The sequence below is a fragment of the Leucoraja erinacea genome, chromosome 25 (genome assembly GCF_028641065.1).
Source record: "Leucoraja erinacea ecotype New England chromosome 25, Leri_hhj_1, whole genome shotgun sequence".
Lineage (NCBI taxonomy): Eukaryota > Metazoa > Chordata > Chondrichthyes > Rajiformes > Rajidae > Leucoraja > Leucoraja erinaceus.
In genome coordinates, this window is record NC_073401.1 from 2798728 (window position 1) to 2820224 (window position 21497).

A 21497-nucleotide genomic window follows, 5' to 3' on the forward strand; every position below is an offset into this window, starting at 1 on the left:
ATTGCCACTGTTTTCCATCTGCCATCCAGCCAACCTGAAGATAGATCAGGTCCTTGCAACATATTGATCTGCAGACACATTTGGGAAGTACAATTCTGCTCAGTTCATGCAAGCTGCCTTGGGAAGGGATTTGCATTGTAAGTTAACCCTCAATGCTTATTGAGCACTGCAGCAAAAAGAGTCTGGCACTTGCTCCTCTGTCCATGAGTAAGCACTTCAATTTAGCACACTATAATATCTGACAGGAACAAGGCCCAAAAGTCCTTTAAAATTAGCTATTCTATGGATCTTCTCTGCCTTTTGCTGCAATTATTATTCTATTTGGAGAATGAGCGAGGAGCATGCTACAGTTCATAAATAAAACACCCTTCATTAATTTAACTCTTTTACACTGCTGCAGCATCTAATAACTTCAGGAGCAAGAAGTCAGTTGCTAAGCATAAATATTTTTGCATCATGAATATTTTGCAGAGGATGCACATCAAATGTAGCCTTCTAAATATTAAATTCCACAACATCAATTTCTCACTGTGAGGTTTTGCCAAGAAGCTAAAGACTGCAAGAAATATAGACTCAAAATACATGCATTTGGGCTTGTGATTTTGGGCTATGGTTAGCATGCATTAGAATGCATGAAACGAAGCAGTAATTAATAATGACATATTCAGTAAGAAGTACTTGTCTGGACATTGATGGTAACGCACTGATGTGTCCATCTGTACTGAATCAGTTGAGGGAGTTGAAAGTTCGCACACTTTACCAAATAGAAGATAAATAAAAAATAATCATGGTATCCAAAAGGCAAAAACTGCTGAAAATAAGTACATAACTGCCAATGGGCAAAATATATAAAAGCTAAAAATGCTGGAAAAAATCAGCAGGCCAGGCAGCATCAGCGGATAGAGAAAGAAAGTTAATGTAGGAAGGAACTGCAGATGCTGGTTTAAACCAAGGAGAGACACAAAAATATGACCTCTCTGTCCTGGGTCTCCTCCATGGCCACAGCGAGCAGCACCGGAAATTGGAGGAACAGCACCTCATATTCCGTTTGGGGAGTCTGCACCCCGGGGGCATGAACATCGAATTCTCCCAATTTTGTTAGTCCTTGCTGTCTCCTCCCCTTCCTCAGCCCCCCTGCTGTCTCCTCCCATCCCCCAGCCTTCTGGCTACTCCTCCTTTTCCCTTTCTTGTCCCCACCCACCCCCGCCCCCGATCAGTCTGAAGAAGGGTTTCGGCCCGAAACGTTGCCTATTTCCTTCGCTCCATAGATGCTGCTGCACCCGCTGAGTTTCTCCAGCTTTTTTGTGTAACCTCCGAGAGACACAAAAAGCTGGAGTAACTCAGTAGGACAGGCAGCACCTCTGGAGAGAAGGAATGGGTGATGTTTCGGGCCGAGATCATTCTTCTGGCTGGTTGGGGATAAGGGAAACAAGAGATATAGACGGTGAAGTGCAGAGATAAAGAGCAATGAATAAAAGATGCAAAAAAGTAATGATGATACAGGAAACGGACCATTGTTAGCTGTCTGTAGGGTGAAGACGTGAATCTAGTGCGACTTGGGTGGGGGAGGGATAGAGAGCGAGGGAATGTCGGGGCTACCTGAAGTGGGAGAAATCAATATTCATACCACTAGGCTTAACCTCTTCTCTCCAGAGATGTGCCTGTCCCGCTGAGTTACTCCAGCATTTTGTGTCTATCTTACTCAAGCTTTTTGTGTCTAAGAAAGTTAATGTTTCAGGTCAGCCTGAATGTTGCCAACATTGTCTGTTCTATGAATAAGTGCTTTTTGTGAGAAGAGCAGATACTGCATGTGCAGACACCAGCATTTATTGAATGAAACTAATCAGAAATACATTAAAAAGATGAAGGATGATAATTTCAAATACTTAATATGTGAAAGACAAATCACACCTAATAAATTCTCTGTTCATCCTTAAATAAAACATGGAAGATAGGGTGACAACAACAAAGAAATTAGCATACGGAGATACATTTCATTAGTTTGGTTTAGGTTAGTTTAGGTTATTATGTCACATGTACTGAGGTAGAGTGTGATGCTTTTTATTAGGGCTATCCAGTCAAAGAAGAGATTTTTCATGAATACAAATCATCGAGTGTGCACAAAGTATAAAGGGTATAACATTTCATGCAAAGATATAACATTGAAGTCAGATCAACTCTGATGACAGATAGTTCAAAGGTATCTAATGAGGTAGAGTAAAGGTCAGGACCGTCCTTTAACTGATGAGAGGACCATTCAATAGACAGTAGACAATAGACAATAGGTGCAGGAGTAGGCCATTCGGTCCTTCGAGCCAGCACCGCCATTCAATATGATCATGGCTGATCATCCCCAATCAGTACCCCGTTCCTGCCTTCTCCCCATATCCCCTGACGCCGCTATTTTTAAGAGCCCTATCTAGCTCTCTGTTGAAAGCATCCAGAGAACCCGCCTCCACCGCCCTCTGAGGCAGAGAATTCCACAGACTCACCACTCTCTGTGAGAAAAAGTGTTTCCTGGTCTCTGTTCTAAATGGCTTACTCCTTATTCTTAAACTGTGGCCCTTGGTTCTGAACTCCCCCAACATCGGGAACATGTTTCCTGCCTCTAGCATGCCCTTAACAATCTTATATGCTTCAATGAGATGCCCTCACTAGGTCTCTGTACAACTGCAGAAGGACCTCTTTGCTCCTATATTCGATCCCTCATGTTATAAAGGCCAACATGCCATTCGCTTTCTTCTCTGCCTGCTGTACCTGAATGCTTGCTTTCATAGACTGATGTACAAGGACCCCTTGTTGCCTGATGACCAGATGCCTGATAACAGCTGGGAAGAAACTGTCCCTGAATCTGAAGGTATGCCTTTTCACACTTCTGTACCTCGGCACAGTGGCACCGCTCCAGAGACGAGGACTTTGAAAGTGTGCAGTTTGTAAGGTCTACCAGTGACCATGTGGATTTATCCTGGGTCTTAGTATAGAAGTTATATAGAATGTATATAGAAGAAACACGTTACTTCTTAATTTTACCAATATGTTTAAAAACATTTAGTAAAGCTCGCAGATGTCAGCTATTTTTATGTGATCTCAAGGCCCAAAAACATGTTATTGCTTAGTTTATTTTGCTTCAGTTAGAACATCATGGTAACTCAGAGATTGGAGATAAAGGGCAAGGACAGTGAGAGGTTAAAGTTAGTAAAAACATGCATGCTAAGCAGCCAAAGATAAGAACCGAAATTATAATAAAATGCTGCTTGAAATTATGGATCAGAGAACATTTGGAGAGTGGCCGAGCTATACTATCTCTGAATGTTCCAGGCCCAGATTTGTGCAAATTAAAGGCTTCTCGTCTTATTGAAGAATTATCCGTGTCTGTGTCATCTTATCTTTAATTTGAGTCTTGTAAACCACGACATTAGCTTCTTCTCACGCACCAAAGATTTACAGGTTGATAGGTTATTTGACCACTGTAAATTACACAGGTAGAAGTGGACCGCAAGTGAATTTAGGGTGGGGGAATAAATTGCCAAGGATGCAAGTGGAAATGTGGAATTGGTGTAAATGGGTACTTGCACGAGCATGTGGGCACAGTGGACTGCAGGGCCCTTGGACATTTACTATGTCAAGCTGAACACCATGTTCAGAAGACCCTTGGTGTTTGCTGCAATGCTTCTTAGCAGCTGTGAGCCTGTAATCAGATAGATTCTTACCCGCTGCGGTAGAACGCTAGGTCAGTGTGGGGAAGCAGGAGAGTGGAGGGTAGCACTTGTCCCAAACAATCCACCCCCATGGGCAAAGCTGTCCAAAGATCAAGTCTGGCATTTTGGTTCCCAAAAATGAGCACATCAAGTGTCCTGACCAGAAACGGCATTGCCATGTGTACGTTCTTCTGATGATCTATTACCACCTTGAGGGAGAATAAACTATTCCTGTGGCAGAAGTTTTCTGAATTATTAATAGAAGGTCTTGTTAGCATATGAGTGCAATTAATACCTGTCTACACTGTGGGACAACAGCAATATTGGAAATCCACATTAACTTAGATACTAGGCGTTCCTCGCTGAAGTCAAAGTAGAAGAAATAATTTCCTTGTGTGCCTGGGTGACCTTTCTGTGAGAGTGGTGAGCAGTAACTTGTGAAGCACAGCATGCAAAGAGTGTTTGACAACACTGGACTCGCTGTAGTTTAGAAGGATGAAGGGGCACCTCATTGAAACCTACCAAATAGTGAAGGGCTTGAATTGTGTGGATGTGGAGAGGATGTTTCCACAAGTGGGAGAGTCTAGGACCAGAGGTTATTGCCTCAGAATTAAAGGACATTCCTTTAAAGGATGAATTTCTTTCATCAGAGTATGGTGAATCTGTGGAACTCTTTGGAGGCCGTCATTGGATATATTTAAGGCAGATATAGATAGATTCTTGGACAATACGGGTGTCAAGTGTAATGTAATCATACATATTCATGTATATGTTAATGAGTTAGTGTTCAATATAATAGTAAGATTAAACGAGAACTTACCAGTTTGAAGTTTGATCTGTATTTTATGAGGAGTTACAATGAGAGATTACGATAAGACCCCGTCCAGCACGCATGCGCAACATACTTCAAAGCAGCGGTGTGGAATCACAGAAAACACAATAATTGAAATAAACATAGTAAAGATAAGGAGAACTAAGATACCAGTTGATCTCTATAATTGAGGGTGGGAGCGGAGGGCACGTAATCCCTCATCGTAACTCCTCATATAATACAGATCAAACTTCAAACTGGTAAGTTCTCATTTAATCTTACTATTTTAGTTCGGAGTCATGTGAGTGACTACGTGAAGATTTTAAAGCTCTGTGATTTCAAACCGTGTAACAGTCCATACTTCACTCGCTGCCTAAGTCATCCAAGGGAGGAAGTATGTTATCGTAATCAAACATGAATCTGTTTGAAAAACAATAATGGTATTATTTGAAAATAATAACAAAGAAATTAATGCTCCTCCGGGCTTAAATTATATATTTTTTGGCACATCTAAAATCTCTCTCCAAGTGAAACAGGTTTTATTAATGGCTTGTACACAAAAAAGCTGGAGAAACTCAGCGGGTGCAGCAGCATCTATGGAGTGAAGGAAATAGGCAACGTTTCGGGCCAAAACCCTTCTTCAGACTGATCGGGGGTGGGGGGCGGGGACAAGAAAGGAAAAAGGAGGAGAAGCCCGAAGGCTGGGGGATGGGAGGAGACAGCAGGGGGACTGAGGAAGGGGAGGAGAATGTTCATGGTGAGGAATCTGTGAGGGATCTGGCTGGTGGCCATCCCTTAGGTATGTCAGTACAACGCTGACATCCCAGATCTTTTTTATATCTAGGTCTAGGGAGTTTTGAATTGAAAGTACCTCTCATTAATTTGGCCACCAGTGGATGAGACCCTATGGCCTGTTTCCCTGGTGCCTGTCTTAGATAGGCTGACAGTGCACTTCTAGCACATTTGATAGTGCTATAGCTCTGACCTTCATCGTGGTGAAGGCTGGCCAGGAACTCCGGTTGATTAGTAGGTTGTCTCTGTTCTCGAGCAGTATGTTTCCCATTTTATTATACTGGAGAGATATTGTTTCTTGGTGGAAAGTCGCTGAAATGCTGTCATTGTGTCCATGGTCCTATTTGACAATCCCAGGTCCATCAAAAGGTCTTTTTGGAATCTGCAACCCAGTAAGCTTATTCGGTCATGGCATGGGAATGGTCATGGGTTTCAAATACCCTGTCAAGGACCACTGGGACCATGGCTGTGTAGGCCGGTCGGGTACCAAAAAGCCCGAAACAAAGTTCATCTGTATTTTGCATAGTACCAGACTGATGAGGCAGAAAAGGGGGGGCAAAACATAGAGATTAGTTCCTCCCAGTTCAGCGAGAATGTATCCATCGCCGCTGCCTCAAGGTCTGGTTCCCAAGCGACATACATCGGTACATGGTGATTCAGTCGGGATGCAAACAAATTGATATCTGGTGTTCCATATTGCTTTGTAATTTCAGCAAATGCAGGAAGATTGTTCCCGATGTTGGGGAAGTCCAGGACAAGGGGTCACAGCTTAAGGATAAGGGGGAAATCCTTTAAAACCGAGATGAGGAGAACTTTTTTCACACAGAGAGTGGTGAATCTCTGGAACTCTCTGCCACAGAGGGTAGTTGAGGCCAGTTCATTGGCTATATTTAAGAGGGAGTTAGATGTGGCCCTTGTGGCCAAGGGGATCAGAGGGTATGGAGAGAAGGCAGGTACGGGATACTGAGTTGGATGATCAGCCATGATCATATTGAATGGCGGTGCAGGCTTGAAGGGCCGAATGGCCTACTCCTGCACCTAATTTCTACGTTTCTATGTTTCTAAATACTTTGGGGTTTAACATGTCTGCCACTGTATTTAGCTTACCTGGTAGGTAAGTTGCTGATAGCCAAATATGTTTGTCGCCACACCATTACCAGATTGTGTTGATCAAATTATCACATGATTTCGATTTTATCTCGCCCATGTGGTTAATATAGGCCACCACTGTGGTATTGTCAATTTGTAAACAAACATGCAAATGGTGCACTTTTGAACAACATGTTTTTAACCCATAGAACATACCCAACATTTAAAATAGTTTTTATGTCCAGTGTCTGTAGTAGTGAAGATTCTAGATTAGTCCATCTACCACCTGTTCTGGATATGAGTTATTGATAAATGATGGGACTGGAACTATGCCAAATGTTCTCTTTCCATCATTATAGGTCTGAAAATAGGCAATTTCATGGTTCAGTCAAAGTGACCTGCATGTTGTTTAAAACGCTAGCACCTTTGCTCTAATGCAAAGGTCCAAGTTAGGTAGCTGGTAATGCTGCTACTAATTTCCCAATTACTCTTGCCACTTGTCGAATGGTTGGTCGATTGTTAACCATTAATTTGTTACAGGTTTGTGCCAATTCTGCTGACTTTTCTTTTGGCAATGTTATAGACATGTGGATTGAGTTAATTGTGAATACCAGCTAGTCCATAGTTGTGGATGGTGTCAACGTAGATTTATCTGGATGCATGAAAACTTGACAAGTGACAAACTCCTTGTTCACTACGATACGACACGCGACATGAAACTTGCTTGTGCTGCTTCAAGTTATGGTGTAGGTGCAGTGATCTCCCACGTAATGAATGACGGACATGAACAGCCTATTGCTTTTGCATCCCGCACCCTATCACCGAGTGAACAAAATTATGCACAGATAGAAAAGGAAGCACTCAGCAACGTGTTCGGAATCAAGAAATTCCATCAGTTTCTTCTCGGCAGACCATTCACCCTAGTGACTGATCACAAGCCACTATTAGTGATACTTGGTCCCAAGTCAGCTATACCTTCCATGGCAGCATCAAGGATGCAGCGCTGGGCAATTTTGCTGTCCCAGTATGACTACAAAGTGAAGTACAGAAGCTCCAATTGCAACAAAGTTGCTGATGCGTTGTTCTGGATGCCCCATGAGAACTCTGACATGGGAAGTGAGAACTCAATCTACACACTGCAAGATGTAGATTAAGTCTTTCCAGTGCCTGCAACAGAAATTGCAGCAGAACCAATGAAAGACTATGTGCTAAAGTGGGTCTCTGAACAGACATAGAATGGTTGGACTGAAATCGATAGTGGATTGAACTCAGAGCTGAAGCCGTACCATAAACAACGCCATGAATTATCATGTGAGCAGGGATGCGTTAATTGGGGTTACAGATGGTTGTACCAGTCTTTGAGAAACAAAATTATGAAAGAACTTCATGCCAAACATCCAAGCATAGTAAGCATGGTCAATTGCCAGCAGTTTTGTGTGTTTGCCTGGTATTGACAGTGACATTGAGTCACTGGTGAGCAAATATAGTGTCTGTCAAAATTGCTGGAGTAAACCACCAAAAACACCACTGCAACCCTAGTCATGGCCAATTAGACCTTTTCAGAGAGTTCATGTAGATTTATGTGAAAAGAGTAATGATCACTTTCTTGTGCTAGTAGATAGTCATTCCAAATGGATTGAGGTGAAGCATATGGGGTCAAGCACTACTACTGACGGTACCATAGATGAGTTGAAATCAATTTTTGCATGCCGTAGTTTACCGGAAAAAAACTTGTTTCTGATAACAGGACTCAGTTACATTCAGAACGGCTCAAAGAGTTCATGCAGCAGAATGGTGTAAAACACACACTTGTTCCCCCATACCATCCAGCCTCTAACGGGGTGGTGGAAAGGACTGTTAGAGTTGTCAAAGATGCTCTCAAGAAACAGGTTTTGCAGGGTAGTTCAAAGCTCAGCATGAAACATCGTTTGGCTAGTTTCTTGCTGAAGTACAGAACCACACAACACACAACAACAGGTTACTCACCTGCAGAACTGTTGATGAAGAGAAGGCTAAGAAAACGCCTAGGTCTAGTTCAACCCAATTTGGCCTTGAGAGTTGAGCAAAAACAGTTAAGTTTTTCTAATCCTAATCCCTGAGTTTTTATCCGAAAGTGAGTTAGAAGAGACCACTGTGAACAGATTCCTCTTGTCAAAGTCAGGGTACTAAAACAGAGCCAAACAAGCCTACAGTTGAGTCAACACCTAAACCTGGTACACCTGTTACTGTTAGACAATCAGGCAGGATCTGTAAACCAGTAGTCAGATTAGGTGTGTAAATTAAGTAACTCACTGTATAATAGTCAATAGTCAATATAGTCAATTTAATTGTCATTTGGTCCAAACGAAATGCCGTTTCTGCAGCCATACATTACAAACAAATAGACCCCAGACACAACATAATTTACATTTTACATAAACATTTTGGCCTTCCATCACATTGTTGTGATGGAAGGCCAAAAAAAAAACTTATCTCTCCACTGCACTCTCCCCCCCCACCCGATGTCAGTGTCAAAGTCAAAGCCCCCGGCTGGCGATGGCGATTGTCCCGCGGCCATTAAAGCCACGCCGGGTTGTGCGAGGTCGCACACCGGGTCTTGGTGTTATAGCCCCCGGCGTGCGCTCGCAGAGTCCCGCGGCCATTCCAAGCCGCGCGGGGCGGTGATGTGAGGCCCCGCTCCAGGAGCTCTTCGACCCCGCAACTTGGGCGGGAGAAGTCGCCGTTGCGAGAGCCCTGAAAAGCGGTCTCCCTCCAGGAACCCGCGGGCTCCCGGTGCCGCCGTCCGCAGACCCGCAGTAGCAGCCTCCTAATCTCTGGAGGTCGGGCCGTAGCAGCAGCAGCAGCAGCAGCAGCGCTCCACCACCGCTCCACCCGCTCCGGACTCGGCCAGCTCCACGACGGTGAGGTGAGTCGGCACCAGAGTCCCCGGCTTCTTCTGTTGGAGGCCGCACCTCATTGCAGCCCCAACGACAACGGAGACCCGACAAGAAAAGGTCGGGTCTCCCGTGCAGGGAGAGATTTAAAAGTTGCCCCCTCCCTCCCACCCCCTTCCCCACCCCCCCACACACACACACCCCAACAAAAAATAACAAAAACTACATAGAAACATAGACAGAAAATAATAAAAACGCGGACGGGCTGCAGAGTCACGCCGCCTACCGGAAAACGAATATGTGTAGATATGTAAAATCAATATATTATGTTTATCATTTAAGATTTCATAAATACTGGTTTAAATCAAGTATCACAACCACAAAATTGTAACTGAGTACTTAGATTTAATACTTAAAAAAGGAGAGCAGTGTGATGTATTCATACATATTAATGTATATGTTAATGAGTTGGTGTTCAATATAAGCAGGGAATGTTGGGTAATAAATCTCTCTCTCATGATCCAGGCAACCAGCGTGTAAGTTGTTATTCATTCTGCCATCCGGAATATAACAGGAGGAGGCGGAGAAGGTGGGAGAATGGGGTTAGGAGGGAGAGTTAGATCAGCCATAATTGAATGGCTGAGTAGACTTGATGGGTGTAATGGCCTAATTCTGCACCTATCACTTATGATCCTGTGACACAGAGTTAATGTGACTTTAAATATCACAGAGAATGCAGCCCAAGCATAAAGGTCCTCCCACAAAATGTCATATTTCTCAGTGACGACAGCATTAGGAATTTGGAACTTTCCAATATATTGGTCATAAACAAGGTCAGGGTGAGATGTGATATCTCTGAAAAAATCTCTGCAATATGGAGAAAGATATGACTTTGCTTATTAGCTGAAGGTTCCCTAACATTCTACATGATCAATCATGTCACCCCGTCAAACCCAGAAATGGAGAATGGTCAGCAATCACTTCAGAGTTATCCCAGCAGGTAGTATCTCTACAACTGAATCAAGAGCAGTGTGAACCTGTGTCGGAAGGATCTGCAGATGCAGGTTTAAACCGAAGATAGACACAAAAAGCTGGAGTAATTCAGCAGGTCAGACAGCATCACTGGAGAAAAGGAATAGGTGACGCTTCAGGTCTCCACCCGATACTTCACATATTCCTTTTCTCCAGAGGTGCTGTCTGACCCACTGAGTTACTCGGGGCTTTTTGTGTCTATCTGCAGTGTGAACTTTGTTTGGAAGATGTTTGAGCAGTCTTTTGTCAGTTCCTAAGCTGCCCAATCAGTTCTTCCTGTGGTTGAGGATTGTCCCTATAAAATGCAGAGCAGTGAGATAAATTGTACTGTGACTATTCAACAAAAGTCAGAGATCAGATCAATTTATGTCAATTAGGGAGGAAATATGTGATGTGCAAAACATAAGAGCATGACCAAGGTCAGGATAGCATTCTACAATACATGCTACTGTTGATTGTCTATAGAAGCACATGGGCTAATCACACAATTGGTGCAATTTCACCCAGAAATGATTGCTTAATGGGTTACATATCCTTTATTTATGTTTGTGCATTAAACCAAGCACTTTCAATTCAATTACAGTGCCACGGTGTGCACTTCCCCTATGATCAGAATGTGTACTGTTAATATTCATGAAATTATCAACATGGCATTGTTCTGAGATGCAGATCCTGTAGTCAATTAAAGGTCAAAATGGAGCATTTGGGTTCATATTTTTCAAGTACATTCATACATTCTGTATTAATGAGACAATCCATATCCAGCTACACAAAGGTACAAATGAAGTTGAAATATGAACCACAGGTTACTTCAGATTTTAGAGATTCAAAGACCTAAGAAAAAACAATGATGAAAGGGATGCTGCAATACATAGGGATCCACAAGGTCATCCCACCCATGATCATTCTTCTTAGGTGAGTAACAATAGCTTCATGTTAGCTGGGGAGAACTTGAGCCCATAACCAGAACTCTTTTTGGCTCTTTGATTGGCAAAATGCTTCGAAATCAAGGTCTGAATCAATACCATTTCCACTGCTAGTCATGAGAATCATTAGTTTTGTTTAGAGATACAGCACGGAAACAGGCCTTTTGGCCCACCAAGCCCGCAATGACCAGCAATTGCCGCACACTAACACTATCCTACACACATACTAGGGACATTTACATTTATCTCAAACCAATTAACCTACAAACCTGTACGTCTTTGGAGTATGGGTGGAAACCGAAGATCTTGGAGAAAACCCACACAGGTCACGGGGAGAACGTACAAACTCCGTACGGACAGCACCCATAGTTAGGATCGAACCCGGGTCTCTGGCGCTGCAAGGCAGTAGCCCTACCACTAGGCCACCGTACCACCCTTAATAGGGATATTAATTTAGATAGTGCCTCAGCTTTTCATACTCTGGATAAAGTAAATATACTGATGCACATTCTTCATCACTACATTAGTGTGACGATTAGGTTGTTGGTGATATGGATGTCAAGAAACCTCAAGCTGACGGCCATCTTCACAGCAGCTATGTTGATGAGAACAGAGTTATGCTCACCCTTCACATTCATACGTCAACAACCAACTATTTTATCTCTAAAGTTGTCATCCTGACACCATAATAGAAGGTTCTCAATATCTTCCCTGTTCTTCATCTCATCATTGTTCTAGATCCAGCAGACAACTGGTATCATTGGCAAACTTAAAGATCGAGTTGGCATTGTATTTGGCTACAGTCATGGGAGTAGAGCAAGAAACTGAGTACACAGGCTTGAGGGCATCATTCTTGAGCGTCACATGGAGGAAATATTATAACTACTTCTACCCAACTGAGGTCTATGCCCAGAAGCCGGTGGCAAATAGAGATCCGAATGCCAAAGTCCATAAGTTCAGGAATGAGCCTGAAGATGTTGAGCTGTAATCATTGAATAGCATGCTGGCATAGGTGTTCTTATTGTCAAGGTGAACCAGAACTGAATGCAGCGCAAGGAGATAGCATCCTCTACGGATGCTACATTTCCTGTACACAATTTGCAAGGGGTCTAGATTGCCCAGAGGACTTGGGCCATTGCCAATCTTTCAAAACACTTCAATATGGTCGATGTTAGAACTACTAGGCAGTATGCATCGAGACAGATCAAGCTACTTTTCTTGGCAATTGGAATGAAGGAGGATTCCTTGAAGTAGATGGTTTCAGAAGACTGTTAAAGTGAAAGTTTCAGTTATTTACAATATATATTAATGATTTAGACAAGGGAATTAAATGTGACATCTCCAAGTTTGAGCTGCAATGAGGATGCTATGAGGCTGCAGGGTGACTTGGCTAGGTTGGGTGAGTGGGCAGATGCATCGCAGATGCAGTATATTGTGGATAAATGTGAGGTTATCCACTTTGGTGGCAAGAACAGGAAGGCAGATTATTATCTGAATGGTGCTTGATTAGGAAAAGCGGAGGTGCAACGAGACCTGGGTGTGCTTGTACATCAGTCACTAAAGTAAGCATGCATGTACAGCACGCAGTGAAGAAAGGTAATGGCATGTTGGCCTTCATTGCGCGATGATTTGAGTTTAGAAGCAAGGAGGTCATATTGCAATTGTACAGGGCCCTGGTGAGACTGCACCTGGAGTATTGTTTGCAATTTTGGTCTCCTAATTTGAGCAAGGACATTATTGCTATTGAGGGAGTGCAGCGTAAGTTCACCAGGTTAATTCCCGGGATGGCAGGACTAACATATAATGAAAGAATGGGTCACTGGAATTCAGAAGGATGAGAGGGTTTCTTATAGAAACATATTCTTAAGGAATTGGACAGGTGCAGGTGCTAGACGCAGGAAAAATGTTCCTGATGTTGGGGGAGTCCAGAACCAGGGGGGAAAGTTTATAAATAAGGGGTCGGCCATTTAGGACTGAGATGAGGGAAACATTATCACCCAGAGTTGTGAATCTGTGGAATTCTCTGCCACAGGAGGCCAATTCACTGGATGTTTTCAAGAGAGAATTATATTTAGCTCTTATGGCTAAAGGAATCAAGGGATATGGGGAACAAGCAGGAACAGGGTACTGATTCTGGATGATCAGCCATGGTCATATTGAATGGTGGTGCTGGCTCAAAGGGCCGAATGGCCTACTCCTGCACCTATTTTTTTTCTCTGTGTTTCAGCACTGGAATAGATTACAGAAAAATAAGTGGGGAAGTAGGATTGCACTGAACCAGCATTGACTTGGATGGGCTAAATGACCTCCTTTTATGTATGTCATATAGGAAATATAATCAGATGGTTAGGCTTGCTAAAAAGCCAATACCTCTGGAATGCCCAGAGGGTCAAAGATAGGGATTGTAGATAAACCCAAGCGACTGGGTTCTTCAGTCTGAAGAAGGGTCTTGACCCGAAACGTCACCCACTCCTTTTCTGCAGAGATGCTGTCTGACCCGCTGAGATACTAGAGATTTTTGTGTCTATCCAAAGCGACTTAATTAGAAACATGAGAAGAATAATTAATGTTTGAAAGGTGGGTCACAGTATTTGAAAATAAAGAAGACAACCCCGGGTGCGAAAATAGGAGATTTGGGGTGGTATGGTGGCGCAGCGATAGAGCTACTGCCTTACAGTGCCAGAGACCCAGGTTCAATCCTGACTACGGATGCCTTCTGTATGGAGTTTGTACATTCTCCCCGTGACCTGTGTGGGTTTTCTCCGAAATCTTCGGTTTTCCTCCCACACTCCAAAGATGTACAAGTTTGTAGGCTAATTGGCTTGTTGTATGTGTAAATTGTCCCTAGTGTGTGTGGGATAGTGTTAATGTGCAGGGATCGCTGGTCGGCTGAAGAGCCTGTTCCTGCGCTGTATCTCTAAACTAAACTAAACTAAACTAAACTAAACTAAACTAAAAGCACAAGAGAGGTACAAGAAAGAATAGAGAGGAAATGGTGCTTCGTCCAGCAAAGGAGGCAAATCATTTATACATTTGGAATATTACATTGGGACACACCAACGCCTTGACTTCAATAGAAGGTTTAGGAAGTTCGGCATGTCCCCTTCAACTCACGCCAACTTCTACTGGTGCACCATAGAAATCATTTTATCAGGATGCATCACAGCTTGGTTTGGGAACAGCTCCATCCAAGACTGCGAGAAATTGCAACGAATTGTGGACGCAGCCCAGACCATCACACAAACTAACTTCCCTTCTATTGACTCCATTTATACCTCACGCTGCCTCGGCAAGGCCAGCAGCATAATCAAGGATGAGTCGCACCCTGGCCACTCGCTCTTCTCCCCTCTCACTTTGGACAAAACCAAGAGCGGAACTCACAATTTTTTTGCCGTCCACGCGCGCATGCGCACACTCACACACACACGCGCGAAGCTTCGGAGGCTCAATCCAGCGCTAAATGCAGCTCAACTCTGCCTGTCTCACTGGGTTACCTACAGCCCTGTCTGGACTGTGGTGCAGCTTCCCCGCGCTGGCCATATTTCCCGCAAGTCCAGGAAGGGTTTGTAAGCTCACCTGGCAGGACAGGCAGAGTTAGTTGGGTTTAGCGCTGTTTCCAAAGATTAGTGGTTTCCTGTTAGACAGAACGAGTATGATTCTTGTCCACGTCTTTGAGGTGACCGCTGGCCAGGAGCTGGTGGGCGATGGAGTTGGCTGTGACAGGGAAATGCTTTGGGCGGGTACTTCGACCGGTGAGGCGATTGAAGGTCTTCCAAGCCACCCCAATGGAGTGTGTGAAGTCGATTCCTTGTACTGTCTCGTCCCACTCTGTCGAGGCAGGTTGTCAGCTCCATAGCCTTGGAGGCAGCTTCTTTGCCAGGTTCAGCGTACAGGAATGCATCATAGCATGCGCCACACTCTTTATCCCTTGTGGGGATGTACCGGCAATGATAGTCGCGAGGAATGCAACTCTTCACTGCCCTGATGAGGAGTTTGCAGAAGGCTGAGTAGGCTTTGGCCAGATTGGTGGAGGTGGGGGTGGGACGGCTGCCGATGTGGAAGTCCACCAGACTTGTGAACTGGTCCCACCTGGCCCAACCAGTCTTACCAGCGCCTCAACATTACATCCCTGTTTTTGAATACCAGTCTTCTTTAAATAAATGCTAGCATTGAGTTTGCTTTCTTTACAATTGAAAAATTATAAATAACCACAAATTATATCTTCATAATGAATGCAAAAATTAGATTACAAAACGACTTAAACATAATGTTGGTATTGCTGGAAAAGGAATATTCCTTCAGCAATGAAATATATATGTAAAACCTTTATAAAAATGAAAAATTATCATATTTGTCATCTTGCTCTTTTCATTAGCATTCTCTCATCATTGTTCTACACGTGCTATTTTTATTCCAGCTATAACTGTAACCTTTCTAAAACATCCCAACTTGACATGGCCTGCTGAAAGCATCTTCATTTTTTACCAGATTCAATCTGGCTTCTCAAACCAGTAACCAATTAACTGGTGGTTCAACTAATCAACTGGGTCTCTGTTGTGCATTATTTGGCTGCTATGTTGTAGCTGCATTTCAAAAAGTAATTTGTCAGTAGTAGCAGACATTGGGATATATGAAAGACATTGTATTTATCATCTCCTTTTTCCATCATACACTTGAAAACTGGAAGAAATATTTAAATACGGCTTTGAAACCTGGTTCAAATTAAACAGCAGAATTCAATGGTCTCTTTGTTTCATTTGCTTTATATCCCATGCTTCTCCTCTTAATTCCTCTCTTACCAAGAGCAAAAATAGGGTTCTCCTTTTTGTTGTATACAGATCTAATGGGGTTATGGGGAGAAGGCAGGAGAATGGGTGAGGAGGGAGAGATAGATCAGCCATGATTCAAGGTTTCAAGGTCAGTTTATTGTCACATGTACCAAATAAGGTACACAATGAAATTTGAGTCATCATACAGCCATACTAAGTGAAAAGCAACAAGACACACAGCCACAAAAAATAAAATTTAACATAAACTCCCCACTTTCCTCACGGTGATGGAAGGTAATAAAGTCCAATCTTCTCCCTCTTTATTCCCCAGCGGTCAGGGCTGTCATAGAATCATAGTCATAGATTAAAACAGTGTGGAAACAGTCCCTTCTGTCCAACTTGCCCACACCGGCCAACAATGTCCCAGCTACCCTAGTCCCACTTGCCTGCGCTTGGTCCATAACCCTCCAAACCTGTCCTATCCATGTACCTGTCCACTGTTTCTTAAACGATGGGATAGTCCCAGCCTCAACTATCTCCGCTGGTAGCTTGTTCCATACACCCACCACCCTCTGTGTGAAAAAGCTACCCCTCGGATTCCTATTAAATCTTTTCCCCTTCACCTTGAACCTATGCCCTCTGGTCCTCGATTTCCCTACACTGGGGAAAAGACTCTGTGCATGTACCCGATCTATTCCTCTCATGATTTTGTACACATCTATAAGATCACCCCTCATCTTCCTACTCTCCATGGAATAGAGACCCAGCCTACTCAACCTCTCCCTATAGCTCCTGGCAACACCATCGTAAATCTTTTCTGAACTATCTGCAGTTGGGGACATCAAATCTCCCGCAACCGGCAATCCCCTGGCGTTGGGGTGATCGAAACTCCTGCGTCGGGACAGTTAAAACTCTCCGCGGCTTGGAGCTCCTGACCCGGTACCGCGGGCTCCACGATGTTGAAGCTCACAGGCCCGCAGTTGGAGCTCTCCACAGTCAATCCCCGGCAAAGGCATCGCAAGCTCCACGCCGTGCCCGCGGTTGAAGCGCCGGGTCGGTCTCCAGGAAAGGCCACGCTACCCCACGATGTTAGGCCGCACTGGGGACAGAGATACGATACGAATAAAAATTGTATCTCCGTTGAGATAAGACTTTGAAAAACGTTCAGCCCACCCCCCATCCCCCACTTAAAACAAACCAAGGAACACTAAAACATGCTCTTTAACACGTACTTAAAATAACAAAAACAGAAGAAAGGACAGACAGACTGTTGGCGAGGCAGCCATTGCAGGCACCACCCGGTGGATTGACTTCCATAATGTCCTATTCCGATGAAAGTCTTTTGAACGGATGATTAGGACTGGTGTATTTGCAGCAGTTAATGTGGATGCCTCACCTCTCCTGGGACCAGTGGTCAGGCCTGACCTTAAAGGCTCAGTGAACTTCTAAACCCCAAGTATGCAGGTAACCATATAACAATTACAGCATGGAAACAGGCCATCTCGGCCCTACAAGTCCCTGCTGAACACGTATTTTCCCCTAGTCCCTTCTACCTGCACTCAGACCATATCCCTCCATTCCTTTCCCATCCATATATCTATCCAATTTATTTTTAAATGATAAAATCGAACCTGCCTCCACCACTTCCACTGGAAGCTCATTCCACACAACTACCACTCTCTGAGTAAAGAAGTTCCCCCTCATGTTACCTCTAAACTTCTGTCCCTTAATTCTGAAGTCATGTCCTCTTGTTTGAATCTTCCCTACTCTCTATGGGAAAAGCTTATCCATGTCAACTCTGTCTATCCCTCTCATCATTTTAAAGACCTCTATCAAGTCCCCCCTTAACCTTCTCTGCTCCAAAGAATAAAGACCTAACTTATTCAACCTTTCTCTGTAACTTAGTTGCTGAATCCCAGGCAACATTCTAGTAAATCTCCTCTGTACTCTCTCTATTTTGTTGACATCCTTCCTATAATTGAGCGACCAAACTTGTACACCATACTCCAGAATTGGCCTCACCAATGCCTTGTACAATTTTAAAATTACATCCCAACTTCTATACTCAATGCTCTGATTTATAAAGGCTAGCACATCAAAAGCTTTCTTTACCACCCTATCTACATGAGATTCCACCTTCAGGGAACTATGCACGGTTATTCCCAGATCCCTCTGTTCAACTGCATTCCTCAATTCGCTACCATTTACCATGTACGTCCTATTTTGATTTGTCCTGCCAAGATGTAGCACCTCACCTCACCTCACATTATCAGCATTAAACTCCATCTACCATCTTTCAGCCCATTCTTCCAAATGGCCTAAATCTCTCTGTAGACTTTGGAAACCAAAATCTACTTCACTTTCCACGACACCAACTATCTTAGTATCATCTGCATACTTACTAATCCAATTTACCACACCATCATCCAGATCATTTGATGTACATGACAAACAACAGTGGACCCAACACAGATCCCTGAGGCACCCCACTAGTCACCGGCCTCCAACCTGGCAAAAAGCCATCCACCGGTGCTCTCTGGCATCTCCCATTCAGCCACTGTTGAATCCATCTTGCTCCTCCACCATTAATACCCAACAATTGAACCTTCTTAACCAACCTTCCATGAGGAACCTTGTCAAAGGCCTTACTAAAGTCCATATAGAGAACATCCACTGCTTTACCCTCATCAATTTCTCTAGTAACCTCTTCAAAAAATTCAAGAAGATTAGTCAAACATGACCATCCAGGCACAAATCCACGTTGACTGTTCCTAACCAGACCCTGTTTATCCAGATGCTTATATATATTATCCCTAAGTATCCTTTCCATTAATTTGCCCACCACTGATGTCAAACTAACAGGTCTATAATTGCTAGGTTTACTCTTAGAACCATTTTTAAACAATGGAACAACATGCGAAGTACACCAATCCTCTGGCACTATTCCCGTTTCTAATGACATTTGAAATATTTCTGTCATAGGCCCTGCTATTTCTACACTAACTTCCCTCAATGTCCTAGGGAATATCCTGTCAGGACCTGGAGACTTATCCATTTTTATATTTTTCAAAAGTGTCAGTACTTCTTCTTCTTTGAATCTCATAGTTTCCATAGCTACTCTACTTGTTTCCCTTACCTCACATAATTAAATATCCTTCTCCTTGGTGAATACTGAAGAAAATAAATTTGTTCAATATCTCCCCCATCTCTTTTGGCTCTGTAGATAGCTGTCCACTCTGTCTCTCTAATGGACCAATGTTGTCCCTTGTTACCCTTTTGCTATTAAAATAGGTGTTGAAACCCTTTGGATTTACTTGTTTTACAGGTAGCATACTTGCCCACTGTTAATTCCCCCTTCCTGTTACCCCTTACCTCTTAATGGCATAAAAAATCATGAGGATTGATGGAAGGATAATTTGCAAGGAAACATGGAAATGAGGAAGCAGAATTAATTTGATTACATCTCTGGAAAGTTTTCCTTCGGTATCATTGTGGGTATAAATCCCCGCTGTTCCTTTTTCAACAGTCGCGGCCTGTCCCATTGACTATACCCAGCTCTTTCTGGGTTCACTTCAGAATTGCTGTGACTGCAATATTCTGCTTTTGAAACACTTTTTCTCACCAAGTCATAGTCACATAGTGTGGAAACAGGCTCTTTGGCCCAACTTGCCCACGCCAAACAAGATGCCCCATCTCTACTAGTCCCACCTGCCTGCATTTGGGCCATATTCTTCTAAACCTATCCTATCCATGTACTTGTCCAAATGTGTTTTACACATTATGATAGTACCTCCATCAATCACCTCCTACGGCAGCTTGCCCTACATACCCACCACCCTTTGTGTAAAAAAGTTGCCTCTCAGGCTTCTATTAAAACTTTCCCTCCTCACCTTATGTCTATGTACTCTGGTTCCTAATACCCCAATTCTGGGTGAAAGACTGTGCATTTACCCTATCTAATCCCCTCAAGATCTTAGACACCTCTATAAAATCACCCCTAATCCTCCTGTGCTCCAAGGAATAAAGTCCTAGCAGGCTCAGCCGCTCCCTGTAGCTCAGGCCCTCGAGCCCTGGCAACATCTTCATAATTCTTCTCTGCACACTTTCCAGCTTGACAACATCTTTCCTATGACAAGGTGACAAAAACTGAACACAATACTCCAAAAGTAACAATCAATGTCTTCTCCAAGTGTAACATAACCTGCCTATGTTTATACTCTGGCTGATAAGGCCAATGTGTTGAGATGCTTAACCACCCTATCTACCTGATATGCCACGTAAGGAAATATGTACCTGCACTCCTAGATCCCTCTGGTCTACAACACTCCCCATAGTCCTACCGTACACTGTGCAGGTCCTGCCCTTCTACAGCGTAGCACCTTGCACTTGCACTCCATTAACCATTCCTCAGCCCCGCAACAACAGCTTCGTCCGCTGAACTGGAGGGTGGCAGCTTCATCCCCCCCGGACCGTGGAGTTTGAACCGGCCCGTTCGCGGAGCTCGGATTCGACCGCGGGACTTACCATCACCCGGCGGGGGCCCAACATCGAAAGCCTGGATCGCCTCAACGCAGAGAGAGAACAAGGAAGGAACAAGGACTTTAAGACTTTTGCCTTCCATCACAGTGAGGAGGTGCCTGGTAGACTCACTGTGGTTGATGTTAAACTGTGTTCATTGTGTGTTCTGTTATTTTATTCTCTGTCGTGACTGCAAGGTATGTAATTTCGTTCAAACTAACAATCACAATAAAGGATACTTTATACTTTACTTTATAAAACTCAGTCAGATTCATGAGACACAACCCTCCATGTACAAAACTATCCTGACTATCCCTAGCCCCTACGTACTACAGACGTTAGGCCTACTTGTCTATAATTCCCAGGCTTTCCCTTGCAGCCCTTCTTGATTAGAGGCACAACGCTAGCCACCCTCCAGTTTTCTGGCACCTCACTCGTATCCAATGATGATTTTTATATCACAGCCAGGTCACTTGCAATTTCTTATCTAGCTTCCCATGGTGTTCTCACATATAACTGATCTGGCCCAGGAGATTTGTCGACCTTCAAATGCGCTAGGACATTCAGCACATCCGTGACTGTAATACCAACTACCCTCAAGACACTTCCATTAACCGTCCCAAGTTCCCCAGTCTTCACATCTTTCTCAACAGTAAACACAGAGGAGAAATACTCATTAAGGACCTTGCCCATCTCCAACAGCTCCACACAGAGATGCCACTTTGGTTTCTGATGGACCCCATTCTCTCCCTAGTCACCCTCTTGTCCTTTATGTACACATAACATCTAATTGGATTTCCTTTAATATTATCTGCCAGAGCTATTTCCTGTCCCCTTTGCGACCTTCTGATTTCCTTCTTGAGCATGCTCCTCAGTTGCTGAAACTCCTCCAGGGATACCCATGATCCTAGCTCTACACCTGTCCCATGCCTCCATTTTCACATCCAGTGCAGAGCTTGATGTGACTTTAATATCTAGACAATCAGGTC